At 34.3% G+C, this 20712-nt stretch overlaps 1 protein-coding gene and 1 long non-coding RNA gene across 3 annotated transcripts in view; one reads left to right on the top strand and one right to left on the bottom strand.

The window, feature by feature from the left end:
* The window catches only part of KCNH8 (potassium voltage-gated channel subfamily H member 8), a 175031-nt gene that overhangs the window by 12600 nt on the left and 141719 nt on the right, over nucleotides 1–20712 (top strand). The window lies entirely within an intron of this gene.
* Nucleotides 13378–14278, bottom strand: LOC137482715 (uncharacterized). The gene is made up of 3 exons (XR_011004197.1): nucleotides 14157–14278; nucleotides 14013–14061; nucleotides 13378–13652 (listed from the first exon to the last, which is right to left on the bottom strand). It is a non-coding gene; the product is annotated as an uncharacterized lncRNA (long non-coding RNA).

Genomic DNA, 20712 nt, shown 5'->3' with positions numbered 1-20712 from the left:
GGAGAAGTAAAAAAAGTGAAGGCTGTATCTTATTTTCAGAAGTGCAATTTACTATGAGAGTTACAGATACAAGACTTTCACCACTAAAAATCACCCTTGTACCTTATCTATCCAATTCTTGCCATAAAAAGGGGCGTGTTTCACACCCTTAATCCTTCCAGTATAGCTCCTTTATATGAATGGATTGTTGCAGATGAGAAGCATATTTCCATCCTTACCCTGTGTTTCCAAAATTACTCTTGTAAAATGGTATCCTGACAAGACCAGACTAGCTGGAAATGTTAAATTTGGCTGAAACTATACTGATGACAAACAGGAAGGAAAAGAGGATGGAACTAGATAGTCTAAGCCACAGAAACAAATCTTGCATTAGAAACAGAAAATATTCTCACTTTTTCTAATCTTGTAATGGTCTCGATCACAGATTTTGAAGAAATGAAAGGATTTTTCACCACACGAGATTTGTAACAACCTACACTATGATGAAACAGCATGTCTATAATGAGCAATTCTATCTTTACTTGCAATGCATATCTTTCAGAACATTAATGCCCAGTCAGCAACACAAAAACTTTTCATATAAATGTGGTTTTAAATGTCTAGTAAGAAAAAAATGTTCCTCTAAAAATGTACTCTACTTTCCAAAAAGTTGTTCTAATGACATAGCTTTCAGACCAAAATCAGAAAGCAAATTGCATTAATGTTTAAAAAGAAAAAAATGCCTAAAACTAAAAGAGGAACCTGAACAAACTCACATTGGTGAAAATGTGGTAAAAATTAATTTATGTATTTTATCACACTGATATATTTTTATTTTAGAACTTCAGGATTGCAATACTGTGTTCTACCACATTTTGGGAAGCATCAAAAACAGAGTGGCTTTTACTGGTATTAACTGCATTTTCTGAGGGACAGCTGAATTTATTTTCAATCTACTTAAAGTAAAAATAGAACTACTATGAATACTCTAAGGTGTCACGGTGTGTTTTCATGCTTTCTAAATCACCAAGACAAGAACTTCCTGGCACTTGCTGTTTCTTCAATGTAGTATCTTTCCTGATTCCTTCCATTCCAACTGGGTACCAGTGACCCAACCTTTCTCCCAAGACAGCTCTCGACCCAGCTCAGATCAGCTGGAAAATTTCTTTTGCCAAGTGTGAGAGAGTTGTCCTTGAAGTGTGGGGCCTTCAGTTGCTCCCTCATTCACCAGGCTAACTGTAAAAGTTCTGTGAGGTTTTATTTCCATAAAAAATTCACACGTTCCAAACTGTTTTGTGAGAACAGCACAAACCCAAATTTTTCTCCCTAACTGAAATATAAAATCAGTGATGAGAAATGAAAACCTTTAGATTCTAGCCCTGGACTGGTCACTTTTAGTATGCAGTGAGCATGGTACCAATTCAAATGGACATCTAGAAAATTTCTTTGGATAGTCCTTTTCTCTTTGTTTTTAATCAATAATTTTTGTTTCCTAATTTCACAAAGTGCTGAAATTCTAACATTTAATATTTGCTAAAGTATCAGAGAAAAGAAAAATCTCTTCAGCTCTTGCAAATATATGAAAGGGGTAAAAAATGATTCTATATGCCAAAGAATCCTTGTATGCCCTTGCAGTTGAGCTGCTATATGAATGTTCTGTAATCCAATACTGTCAAGCTGACACTGAAATTTTGTGAAATTAGGGCACAAGTAATTTTTCTCCTGGCTGTTTTATAAAGCTTATTGTATCTCTTCTTCTCTGATAAATATTGCTGAAAATAGGCAGGGGATTTAGTGTTAAGAAGAGACGATATGGGGAGAAGAATCTGAGGTGTATGGGAAACACTGTCACTTAAGTCCTGTTTGCTTTATTACAAAAAGCAGCAGTACATTAAAACTTCCTTGAGAGATTCAGCAAGCATGGGCAATCCATAGCAGCTCAAATATCACCCTTTAGAATACTCTGAAACAGACACCTAAGTGATTCTGTATTGAAGCTTTCCAGTTTAAGTCTTTTTTGGCTTCAGGAACCTGAAATAAATGTGATGCATTAATTCTGAGTCTACTGTGGTAAGGGAGAAAATAAATCAGTTGAAATGCTCAGAAGACAGTCGTATACGGTATTTGTCCTTCTTACTATTTTAGACAGGAGGTTTTTTTAGCACTGAATACCTGTGAAAGGTATGGTGAACATGGCACTATTTTTCTTTGCTGAACTGGTTCAAGTTATTTGCAGAATGGAGTACAGGAAAGTGCTTTTCTTTCTTTTGTCTGCAGAGGGAATCTTGCATTCCTAATCTTTAGTGCTTCTTGGATGCACTCTAATTAGAGGTCTAAAATAGACTGTATAACTCCCCTTCATAACTGCATAAAACTTATAAGAATCTCGTAATAGCTCCTCTCAAATCTCTCATATCTGGAAATAGTGAAACCAATTATGTTTGAGAGTTGCCTTTTTCTGCTTTTATGGAAGGATCTTGCATAACACCCTGAGAAGCACACCTCTTAGAAGAACTGATGCAGAAAGTGAAAGAGTGGTCAAAAGCAGAGCTACCTAGTTTCTTCTCTTGCATTTTTTTCCATGCAGATGGATTTGAACTAATTTCATCTATACAAATTACTGCCTAAGTGGAATAATTTATTTGCTTGAAACAATTTAGAAATAAATGACACTTAAATGAGTTTTCTAACAACATTCATTTTTATACTGTTTCAGCTAAATCATATATTAGTACACAAATGAAGCAGCTGGAGATAGTTCTGACACTTGAGAAAAGACCCAAATTTATAGCCATAAATTTAACCCATATGGGTATGATGAATATATTTTTAGATATATGTGATATCAGTACCAGTCTTAATATGCACATAATGTATTTTCTGATAATTAAACCATTATTTGAGTATATATTTAATTATTTAGTATCTCTAATATTGCTGAATAGAGTTTTGGTTTTGCCTAAAAATGTACTTGAGGAGTATGAACTTAGCTGGTTTTGCTATTAGAATCAAAGTCTGAACCAGCAAAGTCTGGTTGCTGTTTGCTTGGGTTTTTTAATATACTGAAATAATCACTAATGTAATTGCCAATGAATCACACATTGCATGATACTCCAAATCTTTCACACAGTTTTTTGTGGTTTTCCCTATGAAAACAATTTCTCCCCAAAATAACAGCATTATCTGGTATGCAGTCTCTGAACATCATGTACTTACTACGTTCTCTGTTGTTCTATGCAATGGTAAAGATTATATCAGAGTAGTTTCCATATAAACTGAACCACTGATTTATAACATTTTATGCCATTAAGTATTTCAAAATAGTTTTATCCACTGGTAGAGAAGAGTCATGAAGTTATGCATTTATAACACAAAAATCAGCAGAACAGAAATATTTTAAATATTTCTTCAGAATCAATGATTGTAAAAGCCCAGAGCTTTATCATTAACAATGAAAAATAACTCTCCAGTTGGGTTGCCTTGGCCTGCATTCATATTTCCATGAGTGGAAATTGGGTAATAAGGAACAAGTCCCCCTGACAGATCTCAAAATACAGATACAAAATTATTTTGTACATAATCATCCATGTCTGGTGAGTCAACATGTTATATATAACTTGCAGTGCATTATTTTTTATAAGTGACTTCATTCTTGGAAATATAATTTTCAGATAAGTCTAAGGAATGAAGTCAATTTTAAACTAGAACTTCAAACTTCTGGAGGACCAAATGTTTTAGTGTCTTTATTAGGACCACACTCACTAAATGGATTGCCAGATATAGGAAGGGGACAGGCGAGTCCAGATGGTGTTTTCACCATCTGAAAAGTGTCCTTTTCTCCATTGATAAGAATACAGAAGTAGAGAATATATGCCTGAAATTTGACAAGACAAAAGAGACCACTAGTCGTGTTCCACTGTGTTTAAGTGGCCATAATGGCCACGGTTATGAAGTTCAATAATTAAAGAATATTGATTATTTTAAATAAATTAATTTAAAATATATTTGTGTATATATATATACAATATATATATATATATATACATATGTATTACAGCAAGTTCTGATTGCTGCAGTGAAACCAAGTTAGTATTGATATTTGAATTTAAGTCTACTGGCTATATTTATCATCAGTAGTAGGTTACATCTGCAGAGCAATGTATTGAAAGCCATGTGCCAAATTAAAACTGGGAATGGTATTTAACAGGGTTGCTCTGATTTTACTCTAGGTCTGAACTTAATTCTGTTTTTAATGAAGTTAAATTGCAAATTAAAACCCCTGTATAACTCTTGGCTTTCAATGCTGAGGTAAATAGAGTAGATGTAGAAACAGATGACCGTGAGAAGCTGCCCACTCTAGGTTAAAAGGAAACACGGGTGAGTCAGGAGTGACTGGGTTGTTGTTTGCCACTTACCTTATGTTTGTTCATAATCCTGTAGGCCTTTGGGTGATTACTGTGGAACATAGCAGTCCTGTAACAACGCTTCACATGGTAATAATCAGGAAAAACCTGTTTCCCAGTAAACAGAAGGAGCTCTGTACACCCACCAAACCATAAGCCTTTTCGAAGTAAGCCCTCTCAAGCTGGAAACACTGCCTGCTTGCCACAGTATGCTCTCCTTCACTGTTCCTCAGGAACTTGCAAGCCCGGACTTCTAAAAGGAAAGAGGGCTGAAAATGTCGCTACACAGATCAGATCATTCACAGATAGAATATTTTCCATGGGAATGTTATCCCCATCTCTCTTGATACTGCTTGCAGCTATGCAAGGTGTTTCATTGCATAATGGGAAAATACACAAGCAGTATGTTCATAGGAAGTTCTTGATTATGCTTTGTAACATTATTACTTTAACTCAAACATACACCATTGCCTCTTGTTAATGAGTTTGCATTAAAAATGAGGTGTGGTCTGAATAGCTCCTAACAGTGGGGCTGGAACTTAAGGTCCTTCTGAACCCTAATCATTCTATGATTCTAAGAATAGATCTCCTATTTGTCCTTTAATTTAGATAAAACCTGTATACACGATCCCTGTATGGTATCTGCAGCGGGTTTCACATTTGCTGTATGGATTGCACCAACCACAGTGCCCTGTTAATTCCATACAATCTGTGAGACAGAGTGGGCATGAAGATCTGGTTCATTCCTGGTCTGGAATAGCAGGAAGCATCGCTGACACTGTGCAATGTCCTGTAGCAACATGCCAGATCCAGTGAGACCACAGTAATATGCACAGTAAACTGCATTTCTGCAGTTTTCTGAAGGTGATGATCCACATGTTGCATTAGTGGTCTGTCCCTCAATAAAGGCTTTGCTCATTATTTCTGGATATCCCATGGTCATGCTTTCTCTCTATCTCGCTCCTTTAGAACTAAGTCCATGGGAAGGTACTGCACAAAAATACAGGAAAATAAATTCTTTCCAAGTAGGAAGACTGAGTGTGGTATGAGGGCAAATCTGAGGGGAAATTAAGATATCTGATAGTTCTAGATTTCAGTAGAAAGGTAGCATTTTGGATGATTTAAATTATACCTTCATTCTGGCTCTTGAGGCAGTTACAAGGATGAGTAAATAACAAAATTCCCTGAATCAATTTTCTTCCATCCTTGAAATAAGACTTCATGTACACTTAACTTGCGAGCGAGCTCTGAAGAATATTTAATGCTTTTAAAACATCTTGAAGATGTGCAATGATCTGCAAGTATTGGCTATCATTCCTTAATTACTAAGAAATTATTCATTTCCCAAATCCATTAACACTTATTATTTTATCTTCGATTACTGCTCTGAATGAATACTTTTTCAAAAAAATATATCATTTAAACATAAAAAAGAAAATTATTTTTACTCTGGTCCAACCTAAAACTCCTTTGGGGTGAGTGGCCAATTCCGTGGAAGGCGTATCCCTGTTTGGCAGAGCAATAAGGTTGTGTGAAGTTCCAGCTGCTGCTGTGGTATGTTGCTCACCAAGCAATACTGACTCTATAATATTGTTTGTTTAACTCCAGCTTAACCAAAACTTTGGGTTTCTCAGTTATGATGCCAGTTTTGTTTTGAGAAGATTTATAATATCTGTGCAGTTTCATGTTCTCCAGATATCATTGCCAAATTAATTGAAACAGACACATCAGAAACATGTTGTAGAAAAAGGTTTAATTCCATGTTCTTTTCAAAATTTATATATAATGTTGCTATCACTCCTTATCATTTTGTGCATCAAATGCTCTCTTTGTTTTCTTGTACATTTTTTTCTGTTGGGGTTATCCAGTCTTTCTTAATGTGCTGTAATTTTTTTGAAAACATCACAATAAGATATTAATTATAAAGGAGTCTTCTTTCTTTTTTTTTTTTCCTTTCTTTTTTTTTCTTCTAGGTACTTCATTGTAATTTTAAACTTACAGTACTTGCATTTTCTTCCTTTCTGTGTGTGAATGCTCCACACCCACTTTCTAGGAGTCAGAGTGACACATAGATGGGACAAATCAGAGAACTTAATAGCTGGAAGAGCAGAGATTCTATTTGCTAAAGACTGCTGAGTCTTAAGCCAAAAATGCATATATATTACTCTTTCTGAGACTCATTGTACCATGAGAAATCCTACTGTCATGGACCTATTAGAATGCCTGTTCCTGGAATTTCCATTTTCTTCCTTTCCTTGACTTGTGAAAGTCTCTTCTTTTGTTCTTTTGGTTTGTTTTGGTTTTTTGTTGTTGTTGTTGTTTTGGGTTTTTTGGTTTTTTTAACATCTATTTCATACTATTCAGTGTATTTTTACGTTCCTATGCCTTTTTTGCTTTCCCATAGGGACTGGGTGTAAATGGGCAGTGGAGAGCATGATCACAAATGCCCTCCTCTATGGCCTTCACCCTTTCCAGCTGCACAGCTGGTTTTCATTCCAGCTGTTGTTCAGTTATCACATCCACTACTCTTGTTTAGGAAGAACTTGATTGTCTACTGGCTCATAAAGAAGTATACTCAACCCTGCTGACTCCAGACTTATCATGGGCCAGGGCTTAGTCTCGTCTCCTTTTTTGTGATCTATGAGCTTTTTCAGGCCCACTCTTTAACTGTTTGTATATAAATCACAGGAGTGGTGGCACTTGATCTTAATACTTTCTTTAAGATTTCACCAAAAATAGTCTTTGAAACATATAAAAACAAGGACTTATGCAATCTTAGCAAGAAATAAATATCTTCTGAATTGTAAAGTAAATAATTATTTAATGGGGATAAATTCCAGAAGTTCACATTTATTTAAATCTTAACCTTTAAAACCTCAGAGGAAGGAAAAGTATCTACAGGACACTATAACTCAGCAGTAGCTTACTGTTCAGACTGAAATATTTAAAAAACTCCTGGGTCTCTGTGCACTCAAAAAATATATATGATGGATGATGAACCTTAAAGCAGATTTTTATTTTCAAGATGATAGTAGAAAATACTTTTTTTTTTTTAAATACAATATAGGTCTTGTTTGCCATCCATTTTTAATAATAGGTTTTCATATTATGTGCTAGAGTTTGTGCTGTTTCTTGAACAATTTCATACAGACTTTCAGATCAGGATGTGCCATAAATATCAGAGTATAAATAATCTATCGTTATACAGACATTTCATAAATAATGTATGGCTGTGACAAGAATGAGCAAGCATAACTTCTAAGGCAACCTTTTGAAACACTGATAAATATATGCAACAAAAATTTGTAACATTTATTCTCAAATTGTAACAGCTACACAATGATGTAGTAAGGAGACGAAGTGAATGGTTAATACACAGAAAAAAAGAGTATTTGCAGACACTGTTAGTTGTGAATACAGATTATAATTTAAGATATTGTGTGCTAGGTGAGATTACTAGACTATTAGTAAATCAACTAAGGAAAAAAGCTGATATATACCCACTTCTGAAAATCATGATCTTAAGTACTGGTGCTCTGTGTATAAGTCTATGAAAACTTTTTTGTGTGTATGATCATCAGATGATAAACATATCAAAATGCAAAGGTATAATAAAAAAAAATCTGTTCAACTATTGATTAAAAATGCGGCTTCATTTTTTCCCTACTGTTATTGATTTATCACAGAAAATAATTTTCTTCTTTGTGTGTGTGAATTTGAATCCTGAGTGCTTCTTTATAATTAACTACTTTGATTTCTTAAGCATATTTTATATGTAGAATTTCTTGATAAAAACCATTACTTTCCCTGGTATCTCATCCAGTGATGATATGTTCCATTCACTTCTGAAATTCTGTAGACTGTAGCACTTTCTCCCTGAAAACCCTTTGATAATTTTAATAGTATATCTTCATTTTTGCATTTTTGCTTTGAAAAAATACACAATTTAAAACTAGAGGCAAAAATATGAGGGAAATGTATTATAAACAGAGTTGTAAGTTAAGTTTTCCTAAACATCACATATGATTATGTCTTAGGGTCTTTCAGTTCCTTTTAATGACATGGAGATAACTGATTTTAGTAGAGAACAAGAAATGTTTAAATATCTTGCATTATGCATGTTGTTAAGTAGGCATGTATTACACTTTTATTTAATCAATTGCAGTTACCAGCAAATGATGACATGTCTAACTTCTGGTATAATACTGAGGAAAACTATGATCATGACATACTTTAATGGCATGCAGGGCTCCAAATGCTCCCACTGTTTATCACTGCAGGATCATTCCTCTTCTTTTTTCATGTGTGATTTAGAAGTGGTAGGTCAGATGTGCTTTTGAAAAGTGAAACAGCACTAATCACTTTCTACTTTCCTGTACAGTCAGATTATCCATTTAGATTAATTATAGTGTAGAAAAAACACTACAAAGATATTCTGTTTATTAATAGTTTTTAAATGCTGAAAAGAGTAACAACAACCAGCAAAAAGTGAAATTACCCTTCTAAGGGTTTCTAAAAGTTGCAGCAAAAAGTTACCCAGATGTACACGGGTGCAAAATCAGGGTTGGGGGTAACACTCATCTGGGATTGATTGCACTGAAAAGCACAGTGAAATCCTGTATTTTTAGGGGGAAAAAAAAAAAAAAGTGGGGCCCTGATTATTTTGTCAGAGAACAAATTCTTTGCATATGTTGTGTGTCCCAGTGGCTGGTTTTAAATTCTGCTCTGCGAGTTGGTTCCTTTGATAAGTGGCCTTGTTATCACACTGACTTCTTTCACAAAGTTGTTTTTTTTTTTTTGTTGTTTATGCTTTATCATCACAGAAGGTGTTTCCAGTCTTCTCTCTGTACATTAAGAATAGGTTTCTATATGTATATCCGATCCCAAGGGAAAGGGGACATCTTTGGGATGATAAATCACATTCTTTTGTTTAAATTGCTTACCAAAACCCTGATTTAAGAAAGGACCGAAGCAGAAACTTGAGAGGAAATAGATGTCCCAATCTAGAGTCTTTATTTTTTTTCTTTTCTCTTTGTTTTCTTTAATTTCTGCATGAGTGAAAAAGGAAGAACATTACACTAAGTGATAGGCTTTTTTATTCTGATTGTGACTCAAGCTTTTGGGTTACTAGATTATGTCCACTCAGCTTTTTTACATTTGTTTTTTTGAAATGCTGAACTTCAGAATATAGGTAATGCATCCCTTTATTTCATCAAGAAAATGATAGATATTACTTTTGCGGCCATTAGGTCTCTATTTTTTACCCCACAAAATAGATGTTCCTGAAAAATAGGTGACTGATTTTTCTTTTTTTAACTTTTCCATATTATTGAACTCAATAACCTTGGGTGTTTCTCAGTTAGGGTTTATATTGCTTGGATTACGATCACAATTTGATGCTATTTCTTGTGTATGTATAAGCATATATGTACATTTCATAACTCTATTTTGTATAAAGGAATTTATATGAAACACTAGAAATGAGCCTATGTAAATAATAGATTTTTTTAATTTGGGGAGCCTAATAAAACTTAACAAAAAAGGAATTTTGGGGCTTTTGTGAAAAAGCTTCAGAACTATAGCTATCTTAAATGCTTTCACAATATTTTGAACAATTTTTCCCTTTTCAGTCACAGTCTCTGGGATGAAACCAGCAACAAAATTCAACCAATAAGTGGTGATATCTCAAACTTACAAAAACATGTTTCAGGGGGCACTTGTTACTTAACTTACATTCTTGTTTGTAGTTTAGTTCCTGTTAGGCTTGGTTTCAGTTACAGAACGTGTCAGAACCAGTTTCCTGGGACATGCTGCATCCTAGGGTTATCTTCTGCACTGTGGTGTGTCTCAGTAATGATGGAATAACATCGCCACGGCAATTACACTAAGTAGTGTTGCCACTGCATTTAATACTCTCTTATCTATTTTAATACAGTGTAACAGGTGGAAATTGGAGGCAACCTGCCGTCAACACAGCAGCCCAGCATGATGTTTTAGCATTTCTGTGAGAGCTACATAGATGGTAGATAGATCACAATAAATGTAAATAATTATAGAATGTTTAAGAAACTGTCAAAGTGGAGATAAATCAATAACATGATGGCTGTTTTCTGCTTCAGATGTGTTAAATAAATATGAAACTAAAGAGTCCTAAATGACAAAAGACTCCTCAAACAGGAAAAATATTATGATTGGGTTTAGTCCATGATGTATGATTATTTGTTTCATTTAGATGTAGATATAAAGATTTTTTTAGAAAATGAACATGTGTACTTATGAATATATAACTTGGATTAGATTATATTTTTATAAATCAACTTTAAAATCCATACTTAATAGAGAGTAATCGGTCACAAATATTCTCATTTGGTATGTAAACTTTAGAAGGAGGTGAAAAGTCTGTGAAAACAGACTTTAAAAAATATAAAAATGAATAGAAGTCATAAATTTGTATCTTTAAGAAGGTTCTAAATGCCGATAAGGATTAATATTATTTTCTTTTCTAGTCTGTCTATATTTTACTTCAATTTTCTTTTTTGTCTGAATATATGAAATTTTCTCTTTTTGGAACAAAGTTTCCTTTAAATTACTTTAATTTGGGGTTTTTTTGTTTCATTCCCTTTCCATACAGTTCTGATTTTTGAGTTGTACAGTAGCCACTGCAAGTCATTTACCTCAGCACGCAAGCTAGCTCTTTAAAGCTTCTTCACAGAACTTTCCCTGTCAATATGTGGTAAAAGGGGCTATCTCAGCACACTGTTGGTTGTAATTTCAGCTTCAGCTTGAAGCATGCACGGCATTTCTATAGAAAAGGACAAAATCTACTCTTCAGGTCAAGTCTGCATTTCATGTACAATCCCAGCGAGATAACTCTGCTGGAGAATAGTTTTAAATTAATTCCAGTTTCACTAATAATAACAACAGGGCCAGAGTCTGCAATTATTCCCTTCAGCCATGGTCTAATGATTATTTCACAAACAGCCATGTTGATTTACAATGTTTGTACTCTCTCGGGGGTGATTAGTATCTTCACAGTGCAGCCAGTGTAATGGATATTATTAGTGTTCTTGATATGTTTTTGTGCAAAAATCAGCCAACATAGTTTGTTGTAATTTCTGCCTTCTTTGTAGAGAGGTGGTGAGGAATACTCAGGAGAAATATATGGCAACTGAGGCCAGGGATTGTGGTTTCACCAGGTGAAGACAGATTCAAAGAGGAAGGCAGAAACTCAGTAATCATCCTGTAATGGCTCTGTTTGCTACCTTATGCCACTAAGAACTCCTTTAAAGTCAGTGCAGCCATTTTCAGGGCAGATATACCCTAAGACAGAAATTATAAGGATGGACAATGGTAGTCAATTATCTATGTGGGACTCAGTTTCTACCCATTGTGATCTCTTCCATTATTCCCAGTAGAATCCTGGAGGAAGAAAAAAAGCTGTTTCCCTGGTGCTGCTCTTCTTGAGCAGAGGCAGGCAGGTAGTTAGAGAAAAAAAGTAAGAAGCAGCTGAAGCCTTGAGAGCTCTGTTCTCTGTCACACATCATCAACTGTAGCTGAGGGGAAAAAAAGAAAGGATTTCTTTCCTATCCTCAATTTCCTCCTCCATTTCCTATCCTCCTATCGTCCTCTTTCTTTCCTATCCTCCATTTCCTTTTCTAAATCCCAAAGAGAAGAGGGGATAGAAACCAGGTTTTATATACTGGAAGGAGCACTTACTAAGTTCTCTGACTTATTTGGTGTAGAAGGCCCACTGATTTTTAAGTTTGGGGAAATAATTAAAGTAAATTTGTTGTGGTTTTCACCCTACTTTAATTACAACACAAAGCACTTCAAATGTAGTAGTTGCCAGATCTTTTTGCATATTCAGTGTAAATTAAAATAATCATCCTGATTATCTGACAAGATCTATGTAAAGTGATCATAAAATAGATGGAATACAGTATTAATTTTCTTACTATAATATGTTGCCTAAAACTGAAGTGTTGTGGTCCCTGGAGTGATGTATGGGTAAATATTAATCTATGAACTTGATATTATTTTCCATGTCACGCTTGTAAGTCACAGGAAAGTACATAAAATATTTCCTTCTGTCTTTTTCAATTCTGAGCAGAAAGGTTATGAATCTGTGACCTGTCATTATGATCACTAATAACTGAAGAATGTAGTTAAGAAAGAATATCTGAGGAAAGTAGTCATAGAATAGTGAGCTAAACTTGTAAGAGCTTTCTTTAAAGAAAGCTGAAAATATGAAAGGAAAGACATATTGGTTACACATGCATTTTAAAAGGATAAATAAGGGAATTACTCATTTTCCCTCCGAGTGTTTGGATGTATCATTACAGAGAAGAATCTGGCTGTAGAATTATACAGTCATCTGAACTCTTCCTATTTAGATTCCACATGGTATTTTAAAAACTTAGCACTTTTTTTTGCTTGTTTTTGTAACTTGAAGACATGCTCAGCATTAAAATAGTATTGCTGAAATTATTCTATTGGGCAAAACAAAGCTAGTTGTGTCATTTTCAGCTGACTAAAATGCTATGTGAAAAGGGAAAAGAATTATTTTACATAATGTAGACATTCTGATGCAGAAACTATGTTTTTTCCCATTGCCTTTATTATCTCCTTTAGTTAAGATTCTAAGATTCTAAGATTTAGGCACAGATTCTTCTATACCGGTCCTGAAATTATTGACTCAAAAAAGGTAGGAATAAGGACTGACATATTTATTATGCTGAACAGCAGACTGTCAGCAATGATGTAGAGGCAAAAGATGAAGGAAGAACAATGGAAAAATACATTATGAGTTACATGCTTTGGTGACTCTCTTATGTCAGTTTTATTTTGGTACAACTTAATTATTTTTCAGTGGAACTACTTTACACAGTATTAGAACAAAATTTATCTTAAAAGACTCTGTGAGTACTGGGTAAAGTGCTTAAATCTGCAAGATGGCATGTAAGATGTTCACACAAACGAGATTTTGTGTCTCTGAGTAAACATCTCTACACATATTCGTAGGATTACAGCATATGCAGCTATGGTTACAAGTATAATGAATGCAAGTACTAGACAAAGCACAGATATTCACAGTTCCATTGAAGAAAATGGGAAATCTGTCTGCTGTTACCAGCAGGATTTAGCCTGTTCAGATTTCATTTAATTTCTTGTTGGCAGTGGTATCAGTCTCTGCTTCTCTTCAAATGTTAAACCATGTGCTCCTGCCATAAGCAGGGGAAATGAGCAGCAACTGAAATGGTCATACACCTGCTGGCAAGGAGAGGAAAGAGCTACTGGAAACTGCCTTGGTAAAAGCACCAAACATCATCATGAGGTGCCTAAAGTAATACCAGTGTGGTGCCTTGAGATTTTGAGATAGGGCACTAGATTTAAAGACTTTCTAAGGCGTTATGTTGAGATTTTTTTTAAAAAAACTACAAGGTTTACATTTTAGCTCAATTTTAGGAAGTTTTAATAGATAACTGAATTGTGTACAAAGGATTTTGGCAGATTTTATTTAGCAGAAATTGCTAAATTCGCGTATTTGTCGTCTTCCTAAAGCACACAAGATTAAAGTGATATATATATGTATATATGTATGTATATATATATATAAAAAAATCTGTAAACCTCTTCCTTCAACCAACAGCATCATCAGCCAATTCTTGCAGAGCTGCTTCTGGCACAAAAGCATTACTTAGTTTAATATGGAAAATCTGTTGCGCTGGTGCAAGGAACACTGAACAGAGAGATTTGAGTTACTACATCTCCTACCGTGCTATTCAAACCTGGTGGAGAGAAAGAATTAAAATTCATTAATGTTTGCTCTTGGGGATAGTCTTTCTTACCAGATGAGATATGAGAGACAGTGAATAGACATGCTAAACATTATTTTTGATGAAAGTTGTATCATAGTGTCAGATAATTTGTGATGGTGTCACTAGGAGATCTTGTGTTCTGAACAGATCAACAGGCAAAGCTGACCTGGGTTTTGTTTATAGAGGTCTTTTCAGAGGTTCTGTAGACTCAAGCATTGCCTTTCCAGTTCTGCAAGCATTATTAATCACTCCATTACAGCCCTTATGCCTTGTCTTTTTTGCTTTTTTTTTTTTGTCATTGACTAGTTAATTTAGCATAAAAAATGCTATACAAATAAGAGACAAAACAATAACCACGCAAAGAATGAAGAGTCTTGCAAATGTAAGTTTTGCTACCAGTCTATAAAAAGTGTATTTGTGAGAATTTATCCTTACTGCTCCCTCTTCATATATCCAGTTTTAAAAATATCTTTGAATTCTAGTTAGCCCTTTGAGAAATCCATAATTATAACCTTTCTTATTAACTAGTGTCTTGAAAGATTTAGTATATTGAAAAGGAGAAAAAATCTCTTGAAATACTTTCACATTATATAAAAATGTCTTGAGTTTGACTTGGAGAGTATGCTTTTCTTTTAAAAAAATTGTGAGTGATTTAGACAGATTACATCATACAGAAGAAAGAAAATGTTACATGGATTAGAGATGATTAAAGGTTTCCCTCATTATAAGGAGGAGAAACGTTTATAAAACAACAGTTTCTGCCTCTCATTTACATGTAATTTAGTGATACATGTATTGAAGTCCTATCTAGTGAAATACTTAAAAGTGGGGGCTTTGGTCCAATGAAATTTTTTAAGAAAGTTTCAGTGTTGACAGACTGATCAATTTTAGCTGTTGATCAGGAAAAGATGCATTTTACATAAAGGCATGGAAACTGAACTGCTGTGGATATCTGTGATTAAACAAATGCAAATGCTCTTGGAGAGGTTTGAATAGAAAGACACAAAGCCCAACAGCAACAAATCTACGTCACATTTTAAGTTTCAGTCCTTTCCCTAATGTCCTTCTATTAGGATAGCAGATCTATTTGGGAAAGAGATGCTGACTTCCTAGAAGAAAAACGAATAGCTTGTCCAAGATTACACTATTTCTGAAAACTCCTGTGGCTGGTGATTCAGCCTGTAACAAACCACTAAAAACAGATATGATTAGGCTGTGAACCAAGGGCAATACTCCACCAGCCCAGCTGATTGAATATGCAACTTATTATAAGCATTTTTTTTATTCCTCTGTGTATTTGAGGAAATATATATGGGAGAGAAACATGAGCACAATCCAATGTATGTGTTTAATATACATGGAGAACAGGATTGGATCATGCTAATTGAACGTTCCCGTCAGAAAAATGTTCCAACTCGTGAGGGGAGAAATCTGCAGGAAATTGCTGCCTAATTAGATCTTTCATTAATTTGTTCATTCCAGGCAAAACTTTCACTGTGCTTCACTTATTAGTAATAGATTTTTTGACCATATGCAATAGAATTTGGTCTGGGTTTAGGCAAAAGAATTACAACAGAAATTTCAAGTCATGTCTTTGAGGTTCTTTCCTTGAAGGTATAAAATGAGATTGCTTCTGAATCCACACCTCTTTCATAAGCAAAAATTCACTAAGGAAAACATTCAGTTTAATCTACTGGTGTCTGTCAAACTCCCACATTTCTTCCTCTGTTACTAGCTGCTTCTTTATAAAACGTGCAAGATTAAATAGACAAAGTTTAAGGTATCTTTTGTAATTGTTTTAAGTAACATAACTTGCAAAGGAAATAAATATATTAATGAACTGCACAGCTAAAGGACTTGTTTTTTTCTTCTTTCCACTTTAGTTTTTGATTATAATGATCCGGTACAAAGAATAAGGTAGGGCACTGTGGTGTAACAGCTGAGTATTGAATTGTGACTGTACTTGTACGTAAGACGAACCTCTGTGTCATGTTGGATAATATCAATTTAGGAGCCACAGGGATAGAGAGAATCATTCCCTTTAAGAAAGAAGAATAAGGAGGGTTTATGCAAGTCAGTATAGAAATGGGTCTGTCTTTTTGTCAAGAGGGTGAAAATGAAAAGTATGAAAGTCAATGTCAGATTTAATGAATAGAAATATTAGAAGCAAAATTTTGTTTAAAGTAGATGACAAAATCCCTTCTGTCTACACATATGAGATATTAATGTGTCTTACTATGAGCCAAAGGGTTCTGGAAAAATATCGAGTTTGGAATCACTAAATTAAAATACTCACTGTGACCCTTGGTATAAACTGCGATTTATACATTTGTTAAATTAGTTTCTGTTTCTAGATAGTTAAGATTTTTCTAATTCTTCTTCTTCAAATAAAATTGTATTTCATTAGGATGCTGTGAATGAGAGTTTAGAATTTTCATCTTCCATCATAAATCAAATTCCTTTTCAAACTATTAATTTTTTTCTAAGTATCATAAGTATAATGAATTTTTTCTGCTCATGTGTCCTTAGTAGCAAGTAAGGATTTGTCATACATGAAGAACATTACATAAAATTGGCCTATTTTAACATAAATAGTAGCTATGCAGGCAAGTTAATTCATAAATATGAATCAATTAAGTATTTTTTTCATGTGCTTGTAAGTAACTACACTTATGAGGAGATAATTTGGGACTAGAGAGGCATTTCCAAAAGTATAATTATTGTTAGAATTTTTTTTCCCAACTCTTAAGAGAAATAAAATTACACTGATATTCTGAAATAGGAGACTCAGGAAGCTATGACACAGCTATATCTTCAAATGAGTCTCCGGGACAGAAATACCAGCCATATATTTCAGTAGTGCAGCACAATAAAATGGGAAAGATCCATTGTGGCAAATATAATCCAAGCATATTTAAATGAGACTGGCATGCTCCTGTGAAACTTGTAGTTTAAGCAATTAGAAGGAAAAAGAAATAGTATTATAAAAAGTTGAAATCACCTATGTTTGTCATCACAAAAAAAATTTGGTCATAATTATCAGAATGGAGCAGTGGAGGCTCTTGTCTTGGTTTGCCAGTTTGGCTGCATTCACCAAAACTATCTCTAAAAATAATTCAGGAACAGTATAAACAACCTTTAAAAATAAATAAAAATCCTCTTCAGTGTTATTCTGCATTATGTATTTCAGGTAAGTGGTATAACATTTGCTGTTATGAATTCTGTATTTATATGAAATGAGCACACTTCTACCCCTCCTTCATAACTCATGTGCCATAGAGTGGAAAATTCTGCAGGATGCTTCTGAGTTCTTAGCACCTGACAAGTTCCGAGTTCAGTTTTCAACATTAGATTTTAATGTTACTGCTCTTGTTTCCAGACCATTTTCTGCCAAGGAACTGGAACACAGGTCTGTAGGTACTTGTTTACAGAATCTTATCTACATCTGCTTTTACATGAATTGTATCATGACTTCACTGAGTTGAAGAAAATAGGATTATTTTGTTTTTTATTTGTCCCTTTATGTGCACTTAATGTTTTCCTGATTATCTTGTAGTGTTTTGCAGAAAAATATAAGGCTGAATAAAATTTTTCACTCATTTAAATCTGAATTTTCTTGAAACATAAGGGTAAGAAGTAAAATATCTGAGCATATTCATTTGAATGTATTAGAGTTTTTTCTAAGTTACTTTTTCATTATACTTTTTTGACATTTTTCTTTTCAAGATCAAGTCCCTACGCCTTTAGGTGTTGCTCTGTGTTGCCACATAGGTACCGCTACTTCTCTGAACTTTGCTTAGGTCTTGTGGCTACTATCTGAGTTGAGAACCAAGGAGATGGTTTCAGGAAAGCTACGTGCTGACTTTTCTCATAATCAAGCTCGCTGTAAATGTCTTAATTTAAAAGGATAGCATATAGTATTGTCCCATTGAAGCTTATGGCCCAATTCCCACTGGACACATTCAATACAGCATCATCTCAAATACACTTTGAGTTTACTTACCAGGCAAAGAACTGAAAAAAAAAATTAAATGGTATTAAAAAAAAACACCTTAAACTTTCTTGTATTTTTTCTAGTGGTGTTTCATTTTTTATGTGAAATGCATGTTCTCCATATGCATATCATAATTGCCATAGACTGGAGAATTTTACAGGATGCTGCTGACTTTCCAAGATCATTTACATTGTTACAATTAATTTTCAGGGTGTTATTTATAATGGGTCTTCCTTATTTTGAAACAATACGTGCTAAGAAAATTATGTGAGTCTGCAAATGCAGAGCTATCCCAGACCTGTCAGAGGAAAAAAGCAGGCAGTCATTCCATTGCATCCTGGCAGAGGGCAGAATTTCAAGGCAGGTGTGACCCATTAATGAGTCAGAATGTTACAGGATGCTGAGGTACCTGCTGTCTTTTCCTCTGTTGCTGCTGTGGTCCACTTCAACTTCTGTTAGGTTACTCTTGATCAAGTTCATCAGGGGCAGGTAAGACCCTATGGAGTCTTGGATTGGGTCTTTTTCTGGTTATTGAAGGTAGAATACTTTTTATTGAGCATCTTAGACTATTTCCTAGAATGTCTCTATTTTTGATGTATTTGTGGGGAAAAGGGATAGCAATGCCTTTTTCCTGTAAGTAATGCATTGGCCTTTCATGTCAGTAGAAATGATATGAAATTACTACAATGGTGTAAGAACATGTTCAAAGTTAACATAAACCAGAAACAGCTGAAGATATCAAACATATTCAGTTACAGAACCTTTTGCAGATAATTAAAGAAGATAAATTATCACATTTTTTGTCTGTTTCGCTGGGAGTGGTTTAATTCTGAAGATGGAGCAATCACAATTTATAAGCCATATGCAACCTTCTAATTCTGAAAGTGCTGTTGTTGTGGTCTTGATGTCAACTAAAGCAGTTAAAAGGATGTCTATGTGAACTTTTCAACACCTGCTGAAAACTAACATCACATAGCTGCAATCTTCCACTTTATGCTCCCTTCAAACACCTTTCTGTCCAGGGTTGAAACCTGTAGCCTGCCGTTACTGATCCTGTTAATATTTGCTTGAGAGTCAACAGAGGAAAACTTGCCTGGCCAGCAGCAGCCAAAATCTGGTATCTTGTTGTAGGCTGCATGTTAAGTAAACATGAAGGGAATCTCATTCAAATATGAATAGGTGATGATCTTCCATAAATGTTTTAGTTGAGAAATTAATTTTTGAAAGCTGTTTGCACTTAGGCTCAATCAGAAACCAGGAAATGCCTTCTCAGTGATTTTCTTTTAACACTGAAGTCTTTCTAATCCAGTTGATCTAAAAAAATGACATTGTTAAACAACACAGGCTATAGCAAACCTGTGAAAAGGTGCAGCCCCAATCAGAGGGCTGAGGTAGAAGCTTTCTGTTCAGTTTGTGTATGTATATTCCTTAGGTTGATGGTAAATTTATGCTTTGTGATATATAGCCAAGAAAATAGGAATGGAACATATATGCAGATATGCCTGTAAATCCTAATAATAAGCTTTACATGGCTTTTATTTGCTTTAATTTCCTTTTCATTTTTGAACAGTAATATAACTTACATTGGCATTTCATCTCATTTTAGAGGATTCTTTATAGTCTTTCACTGAAATCCTTATTGTTATTGTACTCTTACATTGAAAAAATAATTGTCAGCAAGTGTGGATTTAATTTCCTCCGTATAAATCTGGACTGATGATGACATTAAAAGAAGAGTAACTTATAATAAGTAAGATTTTAGATTTTTATTTCATTGCAATCTTTCAGTATAATATCACAGGCTACTAGAACTTTCTTGAAATTTTCCAATATTAATTTCATGGATGTAAAATATTATCTCTAAGAAAATGTACGTAAATCATTAATTCACTGTTTTTTCATTCTTGGTTTATTTTAATTTTTTTTTGTTCTAGATTAAATAAATCCAACAACACCAAACCCAAGACAAACAAAAAACACCATCAAAAAAACCTGCCTATATTTTAGTCAGACTGAAAGTTTTATTCCTCATTAGTATTTTAAGATATAGTTTATTTCACTAAAATTTCTAAAAGGTGGTATGTTCAGTCATTAGTGAAAAGTTAGAGGTTTCAGAGGATGGTACACAATGTCCTGAGCTAACTGTTTGCAGAGCATGATTCATACAAGCTCTCCCTCCACTTTGGCTTGTAGGTGTAGAGAGTTTCTGCCAGAGAAGACAGATCTCAATTCAGGATGCTGGTGTATCTCACAAATAGCCTTATATGTTAAAAGTATTTGAGGACAGAAAAGGAAACATGTTTCAAGTGTTTTCTCAATAGCCAATATACTCTTTAGACTGTTGGGAAAGTTAAGATATTGTCAGCGGGCAGAACCTGAAGTTTATTGCATGCTGTAGGTGACCGTGGGAAGCCAAGGCACAAACCTGATCTTGTGTTACTAGTGGAATGTGTGATGCTAAACAAATTTAAGGCATATTTTCTTTGTTCTCCTGTCTTCTTTTTGACATATCTAGCTG

The sequence above is a fragment of the Anomalospiza imberbis genome, chromosome 1, assembly GCF_031753505.1.
Source record: "Anomalospiza imberbis isolate Cuckoo-Finch-1a 21T00152 chromosome 1, ASM3175350v1, whole genome shotgun sequence".
Taxonomy (NCBI): domain Eukaryota; kingdom Metazoa; phylum Chordata; class Aves; order Passeriformes; family Viduidae; genus Anomalospiza; species Anomalospiza imberbis.
The sequence above is the reverse complement of the archived record's forward strand: the minus strand, read 5'-3'. Positions and strand labels throughout refer to the sequence as shown.